Source organism: Rousettus aegyptiacus, unplaced genomic scaffold (genome assembly GCF_014176215.1).
Source record: "Rousettus aegyptiacus isolate mRouAeg1 unplaced genomic scaffold, mRouAeg1.p scaffold_m13_p_5, whole genome shotgun sequence".
Classification (NCBI taxonomy): domain Eukaryota; kingdom Metazoa; phylum Chordata; class Mammalia; order Chiroptera; family Pteropodidae; genus Rousettus; species Rousettus aegyptiacus.
In genome coordinates, this window is record NW_023416308.1 from 17,784,609 (window position 1) to 17,803,150 (window position 18,542).

At 33.6% G+C, this 18,542-nt stretch overlaps 1 protein-coding gene, 1 non-coding gene and 1 pseudogene across 4 annotated transcripts in view; 2 read left to right on the forward strand and 1 right to left on the reverse strand.

Annotated features, from left to right (window-relative positions):
- Nucleotides 1–18,542, forward strand: part of TTC28 (tetratricopeptide repeat domain 28) — a 609,862-nt gene that overhangs the window by 100,619 nt on the left and 490,701 nt on the right. The gene's annotated exons all lie outside the window — the stretch shown is intronic.
- Nucleotides 738–856, forward strand: LOC118603511. The gene has a single exon (XR_004951220.1). It is a non-coding gene; the product is annotated as a 5S ribosomal RNA (ribosomal RNA).
- LOC118603129 lies at nucleotides 5,232–5,350 on the reverse strand (annotated as a pseudogene).

Here is an 18,542-nt window from a genome sequence, read left to right on the forward strand (position 1 = left end):
TGACAGAGGGGTCCAGGTTTGCAGTATAGTGCTTGGGGGGCAGAGTGGTAGGAGATGAAATTGGGCAGGTAGTCAGGGTCCAGAACATATAGAAGCTTTATTTTAAGAGCAGTAGGAAGCCATATGATGGGTTTAATTAGGAGAGTGGCATGACCTGACTTGCATTTTTAAGAGGTCACTCTGGAAGCTAGGAGAAGAATAGATTGTAAGGGGGTCCAAAGTGGAAATGGATAGATATAAGGCTATATTCATGTGTAAGTGAAATGTGGTGATACCCTGGACTTTGGAAGTAGCATTAAAGATGGAAAGAAGTGTAGGTATAGGAGATAAATTTTGGAGATAGCTTTGTTAGGACTTGTTAATGAAATGAAGTGTAAAGAAAAGAAAGAAGGCAAAGGTGACTTCAAAGTTTCTGACCTTAGTAACTGCTGGGGAGCAACAAACTATTGAAGGAGAGGAATAAAATCAAGAGTTCTGTTAAAGACATGTTAAGTTTGAGATACTTCTAACAGACTTAAGGGGAGATATAAAATAGACTTTCAGAATTTGGAGCTCAGAGAAGTCATCAAGTTTGGATATAAAAATTAGGAATTATCAGCATATAAATGGTATTGAAAGCTGTAGGATAGGGTGAGATCACTATGGACCATGTGTAGTTTAAGCAAGGTAAGACAGCTTGCTGCTGAACCCTGTGGAACTACTGAATTTAGAAGCTGAGCTTAAGAACCAGCCAAGGAGTCTACGACCATGCCACCCTGAATAAGCCCGATCCCGTCTGATCTTGGAAGCTAAGCAGGGTTGGGCCTGGTTAGTACTTGGATGGGAGACTGCCTAGGAAGACCAGGTGCTGTAGGCATAAAAAAATATATAAGGGATTGTAAGCTGACAAGATTCTTGCAATCTGTGAGGTCAACCAAGGGTTGCCTCACCTAAAAAAAAAAAAAGAACCAGCAAAGGAGACTGAGAGGAAGTTGCTTGTACAATAGGTGCAAAAGCAGGAGAGTGTAGTGTAATTGAAGCCGAGAAAGACAACGGTTTCAGTAAAGGGTGATAGTCAATTATGTCAGAGGCAGGTGAGAGGTTGAGTAAGGTGACTTCAGAGAAATGACTGTTGCATTTGACAATATCAAGGTATTATTGATGTTGGGTGGTGGTTTCAGTGGAATGGTGCTGCCACACACTATATTCATGTGAGAGAAAGAGTTTGGGGTAGGGGTGGGTATTGAGAAAATTGAGGTTAAGCAAGTTTCTTCAATGTTTTAGGAGAAGTATAACTGTGAAGGGAAGCAGAGAAATGGGGGTGATATTTAGTATTGTACATGACTAAGAATTGTACCTGATTTTTTCCCAAAATTTGAGAAGGAGGCATAAAGGGCACATTTTTTTAAAGCTAAATTTTACATTAAAAATCAACTATACACAGGACTTGAACTTAAGTTTTAGTCTTGTTTGTCAAAACATGACACATAATACCTTCTGCTGTAATCTTTTCTGTTCAAATTATTCGTATTTTATTATTAACCAATGAGATATGATACTAATTTGTTATTATAAGCCTAGCAGAATATTCACTTCATCTATGTTCTTATAGATTTTTCTCTCTGCTCTATCAGCCATTAAAAGAGGCATTTTAAAATTTTCATGGTAATTGTGGATTTGTCTACTTTGTTCAGTTTTGTCAGTTTTCGCATTATATATACATATTTAATTTTAATTAGTTTTAAGCATACAGTACATTGGATAGACATCGATATAGTTAATAAAATGATCCCTCTCAATTGCTCTCTCCCTCCCCTGACCCTCCAATTAATGCTAATTGCATTCCCTATGCTGTGCTCCTCATCCCTGTGACCATCCATCAGCTACTAATTTGTACTTCTTTAACCCTTCACCCCATTCTCCCAGGCCCCCAGACCTCCCTCCCCTCTGTCTGTCACCAAATTGTCCACTATATTTGTTAGTCTGTTTTTGATTAGTTTGTTCTTTTTACTCCTTAAATTCTGCATATAAGTGAAATCATATAGTGTTTCTCTTTCTCTGTCTGATTTAAATAACTTCTAGGTTCATCAAAGCAATATTTTTTTCCATCCCTTTCCTTTTCATATGTAGGGATTTTGTTTTCTTATCTTTTCAGCCATTCTATCTTTTGGTTGGAACATTTAATTCTTTTCCATCTAAGGTACTTATTGATAGCAATGTAGTTGTTACCATTCTTTATTCCTGTTTTCAATACGCATTTTTCTTCTTAAAGAAGTCCCTCCAACATTTCTTGTAATTCTGGCTTTGTGGTGATAAATTCTTTTAGCTTGTTTTTGTCTGTGAAGCTCTTTATCTGTCCTTTGACTCTAAATGATAGCTTTGCTAGACAAGTTATTCTTGGTTGTATATCCTGGGTCTTCATCCTGTCGAATATTTTGTGCCAAGCCCTTCTGTCCTGCATAGTTTCTTTTGAGAAATCAGCTGTCAGTTGTATGGGTGTTCTCTTAAATGTAATTATTTGTTTTTCTCTTGCTGCTTTTAACATTTTTTTTTATATGTAACCTTTGACATTTTAATTATGATGTGTCTTGGTGTGAACCTCTTTGGATTCCTGATTTTTGGAATTCTCTGAGTTTCCTGGGGTTTTATGTCCATTTCCTTCATCAGGTTAGGGGAGTTTTCCATCATTATTTCTTCAAATAGCTGTTCAGCATCTTGATTTTCTTCAGTTACACCGATCAGACTAATATTTGGAGCCTTAATAATGTCCCATATCCTCCTTAAGTTATTTTCATAGTCTTGACATCTTTTTTTTCTTGCCATTCTGATTGTACTGATTGGTTTTCCTGTCCTCTAGTTAGGGCACGTGATCCTCTTCTTTATTCACTTTATGCCTTTGTTTATTCTTTTTACTATACTTCTCATCTCAGGTAATGTGTTCTCCATTTCTGACAGATTCCCTTTTATAATTTCCATTTCCATTTTTACGTTTTTTATCTCTTTGTTGAAGTTCTCACTGAATTTATCTACATGTCCCAAAAGTTCATTGAGCATCTTTATAACCAGTGTTTTGAACTCTGCATCTGTTAGATTACTTGACTCCATTATATTTGGATCTCTGTTCTGTTCTCTCATATGGTTTCTGCTTCTTTGTCTTCCCATTTTGGCTGCCTTTCCATGCCTTTTTCTATGTACTAAGCAAAGCTCCAAAGTCTCCCAGTCTTATTAGTATGGATTTGTGAAGTAGGTGTCCAGTGACACAGTCCTGAGACCAAATTTGGCTGCAGGCCAAATTTAGCCCAAGCCTCTACTCCTCCAGGGCCACCTGTTAAGATTCAACAAACAATCCACAGATACTGTGCTTATAGTTGCCTCAAAAGGCTACACCAGCTGCCTCTACCATTGTGAGTCTCAGCAAGGAGCACCTGACTCTCTGAGGATACCCCTGGATGTGGCTTGGGTGGGGCTCGAGTTGGGGTAGGCAGGGTTTCAGAGAATCCTATGGGTGGAGCGATCTTTGTTATTCAGTTTCATGATGTCACAGCTATGGCAGTGCTGTGTCCAGTGCACTGGTAGGGTGGAGGGCTCAACAGGGAATGAAGGATGCTGCCGGTACTTCTATATGGAGTTAGTCTCGCCTTGGCCATCACTCTGACAGTGTGTCCCTGTAAGTCCCTGGTACCCCCTGCACACAGCCAAATCAACACTGGTGTTTAGAGAAAACAGGTCTGTCACTGCGAAAATCCGCTCACGGAAGCGGCCCCTTTAAGAAGCGTCTGCCTCTGCTGCAGCATCTGTCTCACTCAGCCATTCAGACCCGGCAGCCCCACGTCCTCGCCCCATCTTACCTTCTGCCATTGTAGGGTGCTTTCTTGGATTTCTCCGTAGTTGTATGGCTTGTTCATCTAGATCCCAGGCGATTTTTCCTTGCTGTTGCAGCTCATTTCTGTCACAACTTTGATTTGGTTTCTAGAGGGATGAACACAGCCTCTATCATCTGTGCCATTTTTTCCCCCCTCTGCATTATATATTTTGATAGGTTATTGGATTCGTCAGCTTTTACTGCATAACATACAACTTTGTACATCTTTATGGCATATAATAATAAACATTTATATTTAGCTCGTGGTTCTGGGTTGACTGTGTAGTTCTGATTCAGGCTGCAGGTTGAATTTAGTTTTACTTTATGCATTGTTGTTGTTGCAGCCCCTGCTGATATGGTAAGACTATCAGGGACATTCTCTTCTTATAGTAAATCAATGCGCACAGGACTCAATCCAAACAGTTCAGACACTCTTGGCCATTTGCTCATGTCATGCTCACTGACAACCCATTGACTGATGCAGGTAGCATGGCCAAGTCCAACAGTAAAGAGAGTGGGGAGAATAACTTTAGTGAGATGTAGGGGGAAATGTGTATTTACAGAACCAACATTTTCAGTATATTATATGGGTGTATACAGATCTGGAATTATGATATATTCTTACTGGATTAACTTTTAAATTACTGTGAATGTCTCTATCTTTAGTAATGCTATTTTTGTTAAAATTCTGATTCTCATATAAGTATACCAGCCTTCTTTTGGTTTGTGTTTACGTGTTATATCTTTTTCTAGCCTTGTATCTTTTGATCATTATATCTTTTTATTTAAAGTGTGTCACTTGTAAGTCACATATTAGGTTTTTCAGTAGCAGTTTATTGATATATAATTCATATCCTTTTCAAGTATGTAATTCAGTAGTTTTAGCATATTCACATAGTTATGCATGCATTATGACCAATATTTTTCCTTCCGGAAAGAAATCCTGTACCTAGTACCAGTCACTTCCCATTTTCCCTGCTTCCTTCAAACTCACAGCTCTGGCAGCTACTAATCTACTCTTTTTCTCAATGGATTTACCTATTCTGGATATTTCATATAAATAGAATCATATAATATTTGGTCTTTTGTGCTTGGATTCTTTGACTTAGATTGTTTTTTTTAGGCTCATCTATATTATAGCCTGTATTAGTACTTCATTCTTTTTTTTAGTGTTTTTTTCGTGCTCTGCTTCAATCCATTATTTCTTTTGGGTTGCTTTCTAGTTCATCAGTAATCTGCTATCAAATTCATCTATTGGATCCTAATTTCAGTAGTTTTTTCAGTTCCATTAAGTTCATTTATTTATTTATTTTAGGCGAGGCAACCCTTGGTTGATCTCACAGATTGCAAGGCCCTTGTCAGATTATAATCCCTTATTTTATATTTTTTATGCCTACAGCACCTGATCTTCCTAGTTGGTCTCCCATCCAAGTCCTTACCAAGCCTGACCCTGCTTAGCTTCTGAGATCAGATGGGATTGGGCTTGTTCAGGGTGGCGTGGCTATAGACTAGTTTTATATTTTAATACATTTTAATTCTCTGCTGAAATTCCCAATCTCTTAATATTTTCTGTTTCTCCATTTTCTTAATTGTATTAATCATGGTACCTTAAAAGTTTTAATTTGCCAACTCTCCGAATACCTGTGATTCTCCTGTTTTTTTTTTTGTTCTTTTGGTTGTCTGTCCTGTCTTTCTTGGCATATCTGGTAAATTCTGATAGAAAGGTAGACATGGTATATAAAAATTGGTGACTCTACAGATAATGTTTTCTTCTGGAAAGGTTCCCTCTTTTCTCTGCTAGACAGATAGAGTGGGGGTTGATCATTTTAATCCAATCAAAGATTGAGCTGAGGTGCCTTCTAGAACTGTCAACTGAGCCCCAACCGCTCCAGGGAGGAGTTGGCCCACTGGGTCACCCACACATCCTACTGCTTCTGAGGCCCGACCACTCATCCCCAGGGACAGGGGTTGGGGGCCGTCCCCGCCACACTACCCTTTGCACGCGTGATAAAGTGTCCTCCAAATCTCTGAAAAACAAAAACAAAAACAGAAAAACAAAAAAACAAAACTGAGCCCTGTGTTCACCAGGGCTTTTTGTCCTGATGTGTTCTGAGTGCTAATTCTTGTCTTCTCAGCATTCTGAGACTACTCAGAACGTTTCCCTGGTTTTTATAGGCTTTCTGCTTAGACTCTTAGTCCTGTATTTTTGGCAGATGTCTTAAGTAGAAAGCTGGCTGTGTGTCAGGCTTAGTTCTCTACCTTTTTCTTCTCTCTGGGATCTTGGCCCTTCAAGTTTCTAATTTTGTTTTACTAGCCCCAGGAGACAATCAAAAGCTTTGCTTGTTTCTGTGTTTTCCAGACACAACCTTTTGTCTAGAAGAAAGCCTGGATGGAGTCTCAGCCTCTTGACCTTTGCCCAGAATTAGCAATACCCCCAGGGAAAGAGGCAGCAAAATGTTTGCTCACCTCTGTTTTTTCTCCTCTCTGGGGTAGTAGCTTCTCTAATCATAGTTGCTTTATCAGCCCAGATGCCTTTAAACAGACAGTTTTAAAAAATATGTTATCTGAATATTTTGGAATATTTTCGATGGGAAGAGTTGGTCTGCCATAAACTATTAGTACCTGAAATCAATAGTTTGATCTAACTGGATAATGTCATTGCTTTTGTTTATGAGTGAGTCAAGCATTGTTGGTCAGAGAAATATACTAACTTTTATAGTTTATTCGTATATGTAGTTGACCTCAAGTTATTCACTGAAAGGAGCTAAAGTTTTTATATGAATTATTCCAGACTTTGGAGATGGAGAATTGTAAGATGTGTATATGAGACACTAGTTTGTGAAAGGGTTTTATTTAATTACAAAACATTTTCAAAGATTTCAATCCATTTGGTACTTTTAACTTTGTAAGTATAAGCATTATTATCTTCTTCAATCATTCAAATAAGAATTGAGCTTGAAAAGACTGCGACTTGCCTTTTGTCTTTTATTTGCTGCTTTTGGGTAGAATTACGTCTCAAATCCAGATCATATGACCCCAAGTCCAGTATTTTTTCCTACCTGCATTCATTTGGAATTCTAGAAACTATTTTTTTTTTTTTGGAATAAATCAGTTTGTCTTATTGGTTAATAGAACACTAAAAAGCATTATAACTGTAAAGCTGTAACAGCAGTGTATAACTTAGAGATGTATTCAGAGGATATACTTTCTCTCTCTCGAATTTATCCTAAGTAGAACATAAGCTCACAAATCGTTCTGTTTTGCTTTAACTGTCCACACTTGAAAGTAATAAGTTTTACTTCTATCTTGTCTGTTTTTTTTCATACTCTAGTTAGTAAAATGACCAAAGCAAAACTGAAATGCCAGAAGAGAAAAAAGACTTTTGAAGAGCTGTTTTCTTCTATTTCTAACAGACCCAGATTACTGTGAGGGTCTCTGGGTCTGATAAAATATTTGTCACCTCTTCCTTTGTCAGCTGTCACTTAGACTATTATCAGTGATTCGCTGCTGCTTATACTTCCCTCTTCTCTCTCTAATTGACTATTTTTGATCTTCTATTGCTTAGGAAACTGGATAACTAAGAGTGTTCAAAATGTCTTAAAAAGTGAGAATATCATCTTAGGACTTTAGAGGGTAGCTGGAATAGCTTTTCTTTATTTTATAGGTAATGAAATTGACATCCAGAAAAATTAGGTGCCTTGCCCAAGACGCACAGCTAGTTAGTTGACACAGGACAAGAAGAACTGAGTCTTTTTTATGGACATCAATTATTACATCATTTATATTTTTTAGGCCCTGAGTGAGGGCTTAGAAGCCTCTAATGAGTAAAGCATATCATTCTTGAGAGTTTAGAGACTTTTTTACTTTCTACATAATTGATAAATGAATTCTGCCATATATGTTACTTCAACATAAATTTGATTTGTTTGTGTGTATGTATTTATACTTATTGTATATGCTAATTCTCAAAAACTTAAGGCTGTCATCTGCGAATTTAGAACAGGTATCTGTTAATGTAAACCCACCAGTTAACATTTCAGTTCACTGAAATCTTTGCAGCTGAAACCCTATAGCAGTCTTCATTTTCATAAATCTGATATTTTAATGCTGAAGTCCCCTCCCTTAACCCAAAAAACCAGCAGTGATAGGAATATTTGAAAATTTATGCTAAAAATTGCTGAGCATAATTTATAGTATATATGTATATCAAGATACTTAATGAATGTTTGAAAAAATTATCTGTCTGAAAACTAGAGAAAAGAGAAAAATTGCTTAATAGTCACTTTGAATGAGTTCACATTTAATATATTATGAAGTATTGAAGCAATGTTGGTGAAGTAAAGAGTTGAAAGCATTTTCTCCCTATGGTCCTAATTAGAATAGTCAGAATGTTGCTTTAATAAGTATTAAGTGTATTAAGTATATTTAAGAAGTTTAAATGACTTTATATAGTTTTCTAAGGATGAATTATGAGATTCTAGGTTAACCTGGCTATTGGGAAGGGAAATTCCTGAAGTCTGATGGTTGAGACATTTTGTAGCTTAGGCGCTTATGAGTTTCCTTCTCACAAAGATGGTCTTACCCAGTGATTTGTGTACTGGACCCAATAAGAAGTTCACTGGCTGTAATTCTGATTGCCCTAAGCTCTTCCTAGAGTTCTCTGTATTTCTCTTTTAGGTTGGAAGGGAGGATTGGTACTCTATCTTTTGTGAAAAATTTTCTTTTTTTCTTTAGATTGCTAATTTTGTTGGGTACCCATGTCTTAAATGAACGTCTTAAATGACACTCTCCTTTGCCTATAGTTGGGCAGAAGCTGATTGGAAGAAATTCTTTAGCCAGTTAATTACACTTGCTTTAATATTTAGGACTCATCAGTTTTTACATTTGAGAAGACAATTTTATTTCTTGGTTTTAGGGGGCTGTTATCCTTAAATACTGCACACAAATAGAATGACAGAATTTTAGAAATGAAATATATCAGGAAATCCATTAAATATGGGAATTGGGGAGTAGTTTGAGTTACATATATTTTAACCAAATAGTATATATCTTTGATCATAGTTAATAGATTTATCCTTACTTTTGGCTGTCAAAGAATGCTAGATTTCTGCTTTTATCCTGTTACTTTCATATTATAGAAACTATAGTTCTAGTCCCAGTCTTCTTTGCTAACTTAGAGCATTTGAGCCTTATACTTTTATTGTCAGTTTCTTTAAATTTGGTCATGTTGATATAGTGGAAAGCTTTAGCATCAGAAACACTTAGTTTGAAAACCTAGCCCTGCCCCTTACTAACTGTGCAACCCTAGGCTTTTATTTATTTTCTCTGAGCCCAAATTTCTCAACTATAAAATGAGTTGTAGCGAGTATTACCTATAAGCTACAGAGTAGTGAGTTATAGTGAATATTATTGATAACATATGAAAACTATTATCTTGGAGCTTGGCGTGTATTGTATAATTTAATCATTATTTTTTCAGAATTCTTGTGTATTATATTTATAAATTGATTTTTATTTTAGAATGCCTAAATAATTTTTAAGAAGCTAGAATGCTCGTGCTTCAGAAAATTTATAGTGTTGCCATATTAGTTTACCATTTACGTTAAAATATGGATAATAAAATCATTCTTTTTCCAAATCACATGAATTCACTGAAATATTCTTATAAATAGAAATGTTACTCTCTGTTTTATAAAAAGGATATAATAGGTTTAATTTACAAAATTTCAGATCTTACAATATATATATACCATGTATAGTGGCTAGCCTGTATCATCCCAGCCTTAAGTGAGAAGGATTAAAGGAAGATATGTTGAACCTTTTCAAAAAAGAGTGGTCTGCTCTGTTGCATTATCCAAAGATTAAGTTTCTTGACATTTGCCTTAAAACCTTGAACAGTTTATGCTAAGAGCTCTGCTATTTGCTAAACTACCTCTGTAACCAGCATGCTGTGAAGCAAGACCACACCTGAAATCTTGCAGCAATATCTTTTTACTTTAGCTTTTGTATACTTACAATGTGTGATTGTATATTATAGACCAATGGAAAAAAATAATTTTTTGAGTAATGTTGCTTTTCCACTGGTTTAAAAAAAACAATTAAGAAGGACCTTTAATACTGCTTTGAAAATAATTATCAAGGTTTTTAACTATCTTGAATCATTAAGATCATAGAATCCATTATGTAATCATTTTTAAATCTTTTAAGTGGGATGTTTAAATTAGAAAATCAGAATATTATTGAAAGCTTTCTTTGCCAGAAAAGCTGCTGTGATTTTTATTTCATAATCATTAATTAAAAATATTGATTGCATGAGTTATGATTTACAACTCACATAGTAATTTTAATCTATCTTTTTAATAAAAATTCACTCTATAATCTCTTGCATAAAGAGAGTAAACAGCACCTGCCAGAGCACTGTAGCAATAAGAGCCATCAAGTGTGTATTCACTTCACTATGCAAAACAACAGTGAAAGAGTTAATAAAAGCTGAATACATTACGAGATTACAAAGGCTTTTATTTATTAGGGGACAGGGAGTGTATGGAATATATGGAATGAAATATTAATAACCTCTCCATTCTTCAGGACCGACCTGTTACTTTGGAACTACTCTCTTAGCCCCACTGAGACTGTGAAACTGTGTTTTGGTGGTCTATAGGAGAGGTTCGACTTGGCAAATGTAATGGTGAATGATGTCACTGAATGCATACCATATGTATTGAGAGTCAGTGAATGCTATTCTCACTGCTGTGCACAGGCATATGTAAGTGTTGGAATGGAAAAATCATTTTTATGAAAATACTGAGAAGTAAAACAAGAATGTTCTGTCCTGGGCCTGATCACATCACCAGTAGCTGCCAAATACGAATATTCCCTGTAAGATTTTCTCTTCTTAATTCTCCAGCTTCCTGCCTTTTGTTGGCTTTCAAAGTAGTTCATTCGGAAGGCCTTATTCAGCATGTTCTTTCTATTGATATGATATGAACACCAAATGAAAGTCCCATTTTCTTCAGTAAAGTAAAGCTGGGAGAGTATTTTAGTGTGCATGGTTTGCAGCAGATGGAAATGATTAATTGATTTAGTTAACTTGCCAAATTGTTCTTTTTTCCCCCAGTAGAGCAGTGTTATCTGAGAGAATTGTACTGCTAATCATTGTTCCACTTATTAATATATCAGAAAGGCTATAATTGTTTTGTTTTAATTATTCTCATTACTATTATTTAAGACTTTATGCTCTAATAGTACAGTAATGGATATGTCAAATAAATAAAGCAATTGATGCCTATTAGGAATTTATAGCCTATAAGAGAGAATAGTAGAATATATGAAGATACAAAAATGTGAAGTGTACCCAGGTATTTTATTCTTAAATTTTTATTAGCAAGTCACAGTGCTCTTAGTAAAAGTCCAATGTCATTTTTCTTAAGCTTGAATATATGCCATCTTAAAGTCATAAGTTTTTTCATATTATAATAGAGAACAACTTATATAACAAACGATATGATTTTAAAATTATCTAAAATAAAGGCAATATTTCCTTATATAGGACATTAGAAAATATAATAAATAAAAATAATAAAATAAAATTTATTATGAAAGAATTCTGTTATCATTTTGATATATTTTCTTTTGGATTTTTTTGTATATGTACATCTGCATATATAAACATATAAATGTGTGTGTATAAAGATGTAAGTGTATATTTTTATTTTTATAAAATTTGGAACCCTCTGAAATTAACATTTTCCTGACGATTTTTACTTTCTTGACAATTTAACATTTTCTTGAGATTTTCTCTTCATTAAAATGTTTTTAGAAATCTCATTTTTAATGAGAAATGAGTTTTTATTTTAAAAAGAAGATGCTGCCTTTTGGACTAGAAAAAGGTCAATATGCCCTTATATTTCCGCTCTTAAAATTTGAACCAGGGAAGCAGTGGGTAGGATTAAATAGTGAGGTTGCTGCAGTTATCACTTGACATATTAACTCTCACATTGACTCTTTTCATTCTGTGTCAGGGAATGACTACTGTCACTAAAAAATAAGAGCTAATATCTTCCTGACTTTGCATCAGAAATTTAAAGTGTGGGCTGGTTAATAACCACTTTTTACTATGTTGTCCTGAGTATGAGTATTGAAGAAAACATTTCCAGGTGAAAATATTCAAAAAAGAAGCACAGTATGCAAAATTTATATGGAAAGTTATTTTTTTCAGTTAAAAAAGTTTTATTATGGAAATTTTCAAACATGTACAAAAGTGGAGAGAATGATATAAGGAACCTATATAAAAAATGAAAAAATTATCAGCTCAGGGAAATCATATTTTACTTGTGTGTCACGCTAACTACCACCTGCCTCTCCACACTGGATTTTCTTGAAGCAAATAACAGAAATTATATCAGGAAAGTATTTTTTATAAAGAGCCCATCTTTTTTCAGAGCTGGGAATGGACAAATCTAAAGGTTGACTGTGGTAAAGGGTGAGTCAGGTGTCAGAAAAAAAGTATTATGATGGATAGAAACTGTAAATTCCATTTAGCAAACATTCACTGAATGCCTGTTATGTTGAAACACTGTTCTAGATGCTGAGGATATAGATTTAAAAGACATTGACCATGCCTTCAAAGAGCTCACTTTTTAGGAGTGAATACAAATAAATATTACATACTTAGAATACAATAAAGCAAAAGTTGAGCTTATATATGTACATATGTGTGTATGTATAGTATGTTTATATATGTGTATATGTGAGATGGGTACATATCCATATATGCACCTATATATACACACATGTACACATATATGTATAGGATACCATAGGAGTACCTAGAGAAACATATAACCCAAGGCATAAAATTACATATGACTAATAATTACCCTCTGTGTATCTTGCTTTTAGTTGTTTACATACACATTTTTAAGTCTGTCATGAAGATAATTACCAGAAGGAGATACCTGAAAGAGATTAATGAACAATTTGGTTTGTATTTATTACACAGATGAGAAAGTAATAGTTTTTTTTTCCTTTGCCATATTCATGATCAGATTACTGTAGAACATAGGAAAAGAAATGTTTGTTGTTTTATCGCCAAGTTTATATTAAAGATCAAAGTCTGTAAATGTAGCAAATATAGCAAATTATTGATTTACATGAGTCTATTGACTCAATTGTAGTTGTGAGTGAATTGGAGAAGCTCATCTTTCTACTATCGATCTATACTTTAACTGGTATATTTGTTCAGGAGGCTGACTTCATAGGAAATGCTTCTTTCTGAAACATGAATTACAGTGGGCCCCCAGGCTTTCATATGAGATGGACAATTATTATGAAACTGGCAGTCATTAGATCATTGCTTAGAATCCGTCACAGGATGCTACTGACTGGAACTAATGACTATGTATTTATTTTTGTCAGATAGTTCCACTATTAGGATCTTGATAATCTGTAAGATTTAAAAAAAGACCTTAGCTAATATGATTAAGATACAGCTGAAGACAATATTAGGTATAATATTATGTGAAATATTCTTGCTGAGAATTATGTAAACATTTTTATACAGCATTTTATTTTTTATTAAATTTATTGGGGTGACATTGATTAATAAAATTATATAGGTTTCAAGTGTACAAGTCAATAATGTCATATGTATATTATGTTGTTCCATCACCATATATTATAACATTTTAAAGTTTAGAGTTTTCCATAAATCCTAACAATTCAGTTAAGGTAGACTTTTCATTGTTTCACAGATATGGAAACTGAAACTTAATGATATTAAGTGACAGTTAGAAATTTACCTAGTAAGTTGTAAATCTAGGGTTCAAATTCATTTAGCAACAAATATTCATTTGGAGTCTGCTTGTAAAAAGCACTGTGGAGATAAAGCTGTGAAAACTCGTGGCACATCCTAAGGGAGAGCCAGATATTAAACTAATCAATCACAGGATTAATTATTTAATTACAATTGTGATTAATGGTATGAAGGAGTACAACATGAAATAAGAATATACAACAGGAAGACTTCACCAAGTTTGGATTTCCTGGAGAAATATTTCATCCGAATTCTGAAGAAAGTGAAGAAGGTAGTGGGTAATGTTCAAGGTGGAGGGAGCAGCATGGACAGTAGACCTGAGGGAGAAAGAACATTTTCAGGTTTAGAAACTAAAATTAGCCAAGTTTTTTTGGAGCATAATGAATGAATGAAAAATGTCTGATGAGGTAGTTAGGGGTCAAGGTCCAAATCTCATACTTTTTAGCTGAAAAATTCAACAAATTATTTAGTGTTTACCATTCATGAGGCAATGTGTGAAGCAGTGTGAAAGGATACAAACCTTCAATCTAAAGTAGACAATGCAAAAAAAATTTTTCTTAAAAGCCAGCCATGGACTTTTATGAGTATTGTGGGATTATATAGTCAATTTTTATTAATAAAATAAACGACCCAAACTAGGATGTATTTGCTTTTATTCTTGGTTTAAAGAATTAGTTCCTTTTTGCTGACTTTTGTAAAAATTGGAAAATCTCTGTGTTATTCAAGATTTCCGCAATGACAGCCTTTATTGTTTGAATCTTGTGAAAAGATCTTTAGAAGAACTTTTGGGTGCCACCTTTACATTTTCCTTTATAATTTCTTCAGAAAGGAGTCTGTATGATTCCGAATGTGTTGCTGGTTGGTAAGTAATATGTAGTGATAATGAAATCAGTTGATGAACATTTTCAAGCTGCAACTCTCTCAGGTGCCTAGATAATGGGGATTAGGCTATGTTAGCCAGATATTGGTACTTTATTGTAGAAACAGCAGTTATCTCTTAACCGATTGTTATCAGATGGATTTTCAAGGCTTTAGGTATAGACTGTCACCGAAAATAGCAATTCTGTGTTGTTCCATTTGAGAAATATTTATGAGAGCAATATATTAACTATGTAAGTTTTAAAAGATTTGGTGAAAAAACCATGCTTTTTGTAGAGAAAGCTTTTAATACAAATCAGCTCTTCAACTTGAAACAACAGAACATACTACAAGGCCCAGAACACAATGGCATTTAAACAATTCATTGCATCCGAAGAGAACAGATATAACAAAGTGACTAGGGAAGTGATTTTAAAATGTGTATGGTCAACATTGCATAGATTATGTAAAAATGAGAAAAGAATAACATAATGAAAAGACTCCTGTCTCATCTATTTGCATTATGATGAAAATATGAAATTTTGAAATTTACTTGAGAAAGAACTGCTCAGTAAAGTCTAATTCAGTTTTAAAAATTTGGATCAACAAATAGGATTTCTTCAAATATATAAAAATTGTTCTTGGAGGAGGTCTTTTTAAGAAGTAGAATAGGAACAAATATATATTTCAAACTGACATCAGATCTTTACAGACAGTTTGAGATTCAAAATATGAAGTTTCTTTCTACACAGAAATGTGAAATATAAACTGTATGTGTTCTGAAGTAATGTCTTGATCTATATTTTGTATCCCTTATTATATCAGATTATCTGTTGTTTTTGGATTCTGTGCTTGCTTTAAAACTATACTATTTTATATTATATCTTGCTATTCAGCAGAGTAAGTACTTCTACTTTGTTCTGCTTTTTCAAAGTTATCTTGGTTATTCTTAGTTTTACAATATACATTTTAAAATCTGCTTGTCATTACTATACATGTGGGATTTTGGATTGTGATTGTACTGTATCTATAATAGATTAATTTAAGGAGAATTAACATTTTTATAATAATGAATCTATGTCTGTAGGACCTGTAGTGATTACCTCACGTTTTATTCATAATGCTAATTTGTTTTTTTCTTGATCGGTCTTTTGAGGAGTTTGTAAATTTAGTCTTTTCAAAGAATAAACTTTTTCCTTTCTTGGTCATCTCTATTGAATTTTCAGTATTATTAAGTGTCTTTGATCTTTATTGTTTTCATTTTACTTTCCTGCAACTTAATTTGCTGTTTTTATTTTTTTAAATCTTCTTGAGGATGCTTGGATTGATTTTTTAGTCTTCTTCTTTTCTTATATATACATCTAAAACTATACATTTTTCTCTCAGCCCAGCTTTAGTTATGTCCCATAAGTTTTGATATGTAGTACTTTAATTTTAACTTATTTCAAGACATTTTCTATAATCCTTTGTAATTTTTTATCTACTTTTTAGGGAGTTTATTGCTTAATTATCAAACATTTTGATTATGTTTTTGTTATTGATTTCTAACTTAATCGCATTATTAGAGAAATACTTTATATTACTAGAGTCCTTTGAAATTTATTGAGATTTGCTTTTTTGTTCTAACATACAGTTAATTTTTTAAAAAGTCAACTCTATCGAGGCATAATATACATACAATAAAATACACCTATTGAAGCCTAAATTTAATGAGTTTTGACAAATGCATACACCCATGATACTAGGACCTCAATGAAGATATAAAACCTTTTCCTCATCCAGGAAGGTTCCTTGTACTATTTTGCAGTCATCCCACTGGTACTACCCCTGGCCTCAAGCAACCACTGATCTGCTGTCACTATGGATTAATTTGAACTGTTCTTGAATTTCATTTAAAGAGAATCATACAGAATGCATATATTCTTTTGTGTTCTTATTTTACATAGTATAATATTTTTGAGATTTATGTAAATTGTTGCACATATCAGTAATTCATTACTTTTTATTACTGAGTAGTATTCCATTGTATGAACATATCACAATTAGTTGATCCATTTACTTGTTGATAGATACTTGGGCTATGTCTGGTTTTTGGCTATTATGAATGAAGGTGCTATGAACATTAGTCTTCGTATAGACATGTGCTTTCATTTCTCTTTGGTAAATACCTATCAAACAACTCTCCACTTACCCCTACCCCTACCTTGGCAACCAGTATTCTACTTTCTGTTTTCATGATTTTGACTATTCGAAATATCTCATATAAGTGGAATTATTATAATATTTGACCTTTTGTGACTGGCCTATTTCATTCAGCAGAATATCCTCAAGGTTCATGTATGTTGTAGCATGTGACAGGATTTCCTTTCTTAAAGCCAAATAATATTCTATTGTTTGTATGTATGTATGTATGTATGTTATGTATATGTATGTATATATGTATTTGTATATCTGACCAATTTCACTTAGCCCTCGAGGTCTATCCATGTTGTTGCAAATGGCAGGATTCTCTTCTTTTTTATGGCTGAATAATATTACATTAGATATATATTAGATATATTAGATATGTATAGTATATATTATATATGTGTAATACATATATTAGGCATATAATAAACATAATATACAATAAAAAATATATAAAATGTATAATATAAAACAATATATATATAATATATATATATATATATATCAGTCAATCATACCTTTGTCCATTCATCTGTCTTTGGACATTTGTGCTGCTTCCTCCTTTTCACTATTGTGAATAATGCTGCAATGAACATGAGTATTCAAATATCATTTTAAGATTCTGCTTTCGGTTCTTTTGGATATATACCCAGAAGTAGGATTGCTGGATTAAATGGTAATTCTATTTTTAGGTTTTTGTGGAATCTCTATACTGTTTTCCATAGTGGCTACACCATTTTACATTTCTGCTAGACATTCCACAAGGATCCAACCCACAAGCATTCAAATTTCTTCACATCCTCACCAAGACTTGTTAGTTTATGTTTTTTGTTTTTGTTTAATTGTTTGTTTGTTTTTAATAATGTCTATCTTAACCGGTGTGAGATGATATCTCATTGTAGTTTTGATTTGCGTTTCCTTTGTGATTAGTAGTGTTGAACATCTTTTCTTATACTTGTTCATTCATATATTTTCTTTGGGGAAATGTCTACTCAGGTCCTTTGCCCATTTTTAAATCAGGTTACATCCTTTTGTTGTTGAGTTACGAGAGTTCTTAGTATATTGTGAACATCAAATTTTTGTCAGATAAGTGATTTGCAGTTATTTTCTCCAATTCTCTAGGTTGCCATTTCACTTTGCTGATGGTTCCTTTTAATATGCATAAGTTAAGTTTGATATAGTCCCATTTGTCTATTTTTGGTACTGTTGCCTGTGCTTATGGTATCATGTAAGAAATCATTGTCAGATCTAATGTCCCAAGGCTTTTCCACTATATTTTCTTTGGAAGTGTTTTAACTAGTTCTTACATTCAGGTCTTTAATTCATCTTGAGTTATTTTTGTATATGGTGTAAGATAAGTGTCCAGCTTCATTCTTTTGCATGTGGCTATACAGTTTTCTCAGCACTGTTTGTTGAAGAGACTGTCCTTTCCCCATTGCGTAGTCTTGACACCCTTGCCAGAGATCATTTGGCTGTATATATAAGGGTTGATTCTTGGGCTCTCTATTTCTGTTTCATTAGTTTATATATCTGTTTTATGCCAGTACCTTACTGTTTTGATTACTGTAGCTTTGTACTATGTTTTGAAATCGGGAACTGTGAGGCTTCCTTTGTTATTTTTATAAAATCGTTTAGACAATCAGGGGTCCTTTAAGATTCCATGGGACTTTTAGGATTTTTTTTTTTTTATTATTTCCATAAAAGTTGCCATTGGTATTTTTAGAGGAATTGTATTAAATCTGTAGGTTGCTTCGGGTAGTATGGACATTTTAACAACATTAAGTCTTTCAATTCATGAATGCAGGATGTTTTTTCATTTATTTGTGTCATCTTTAATTTTTT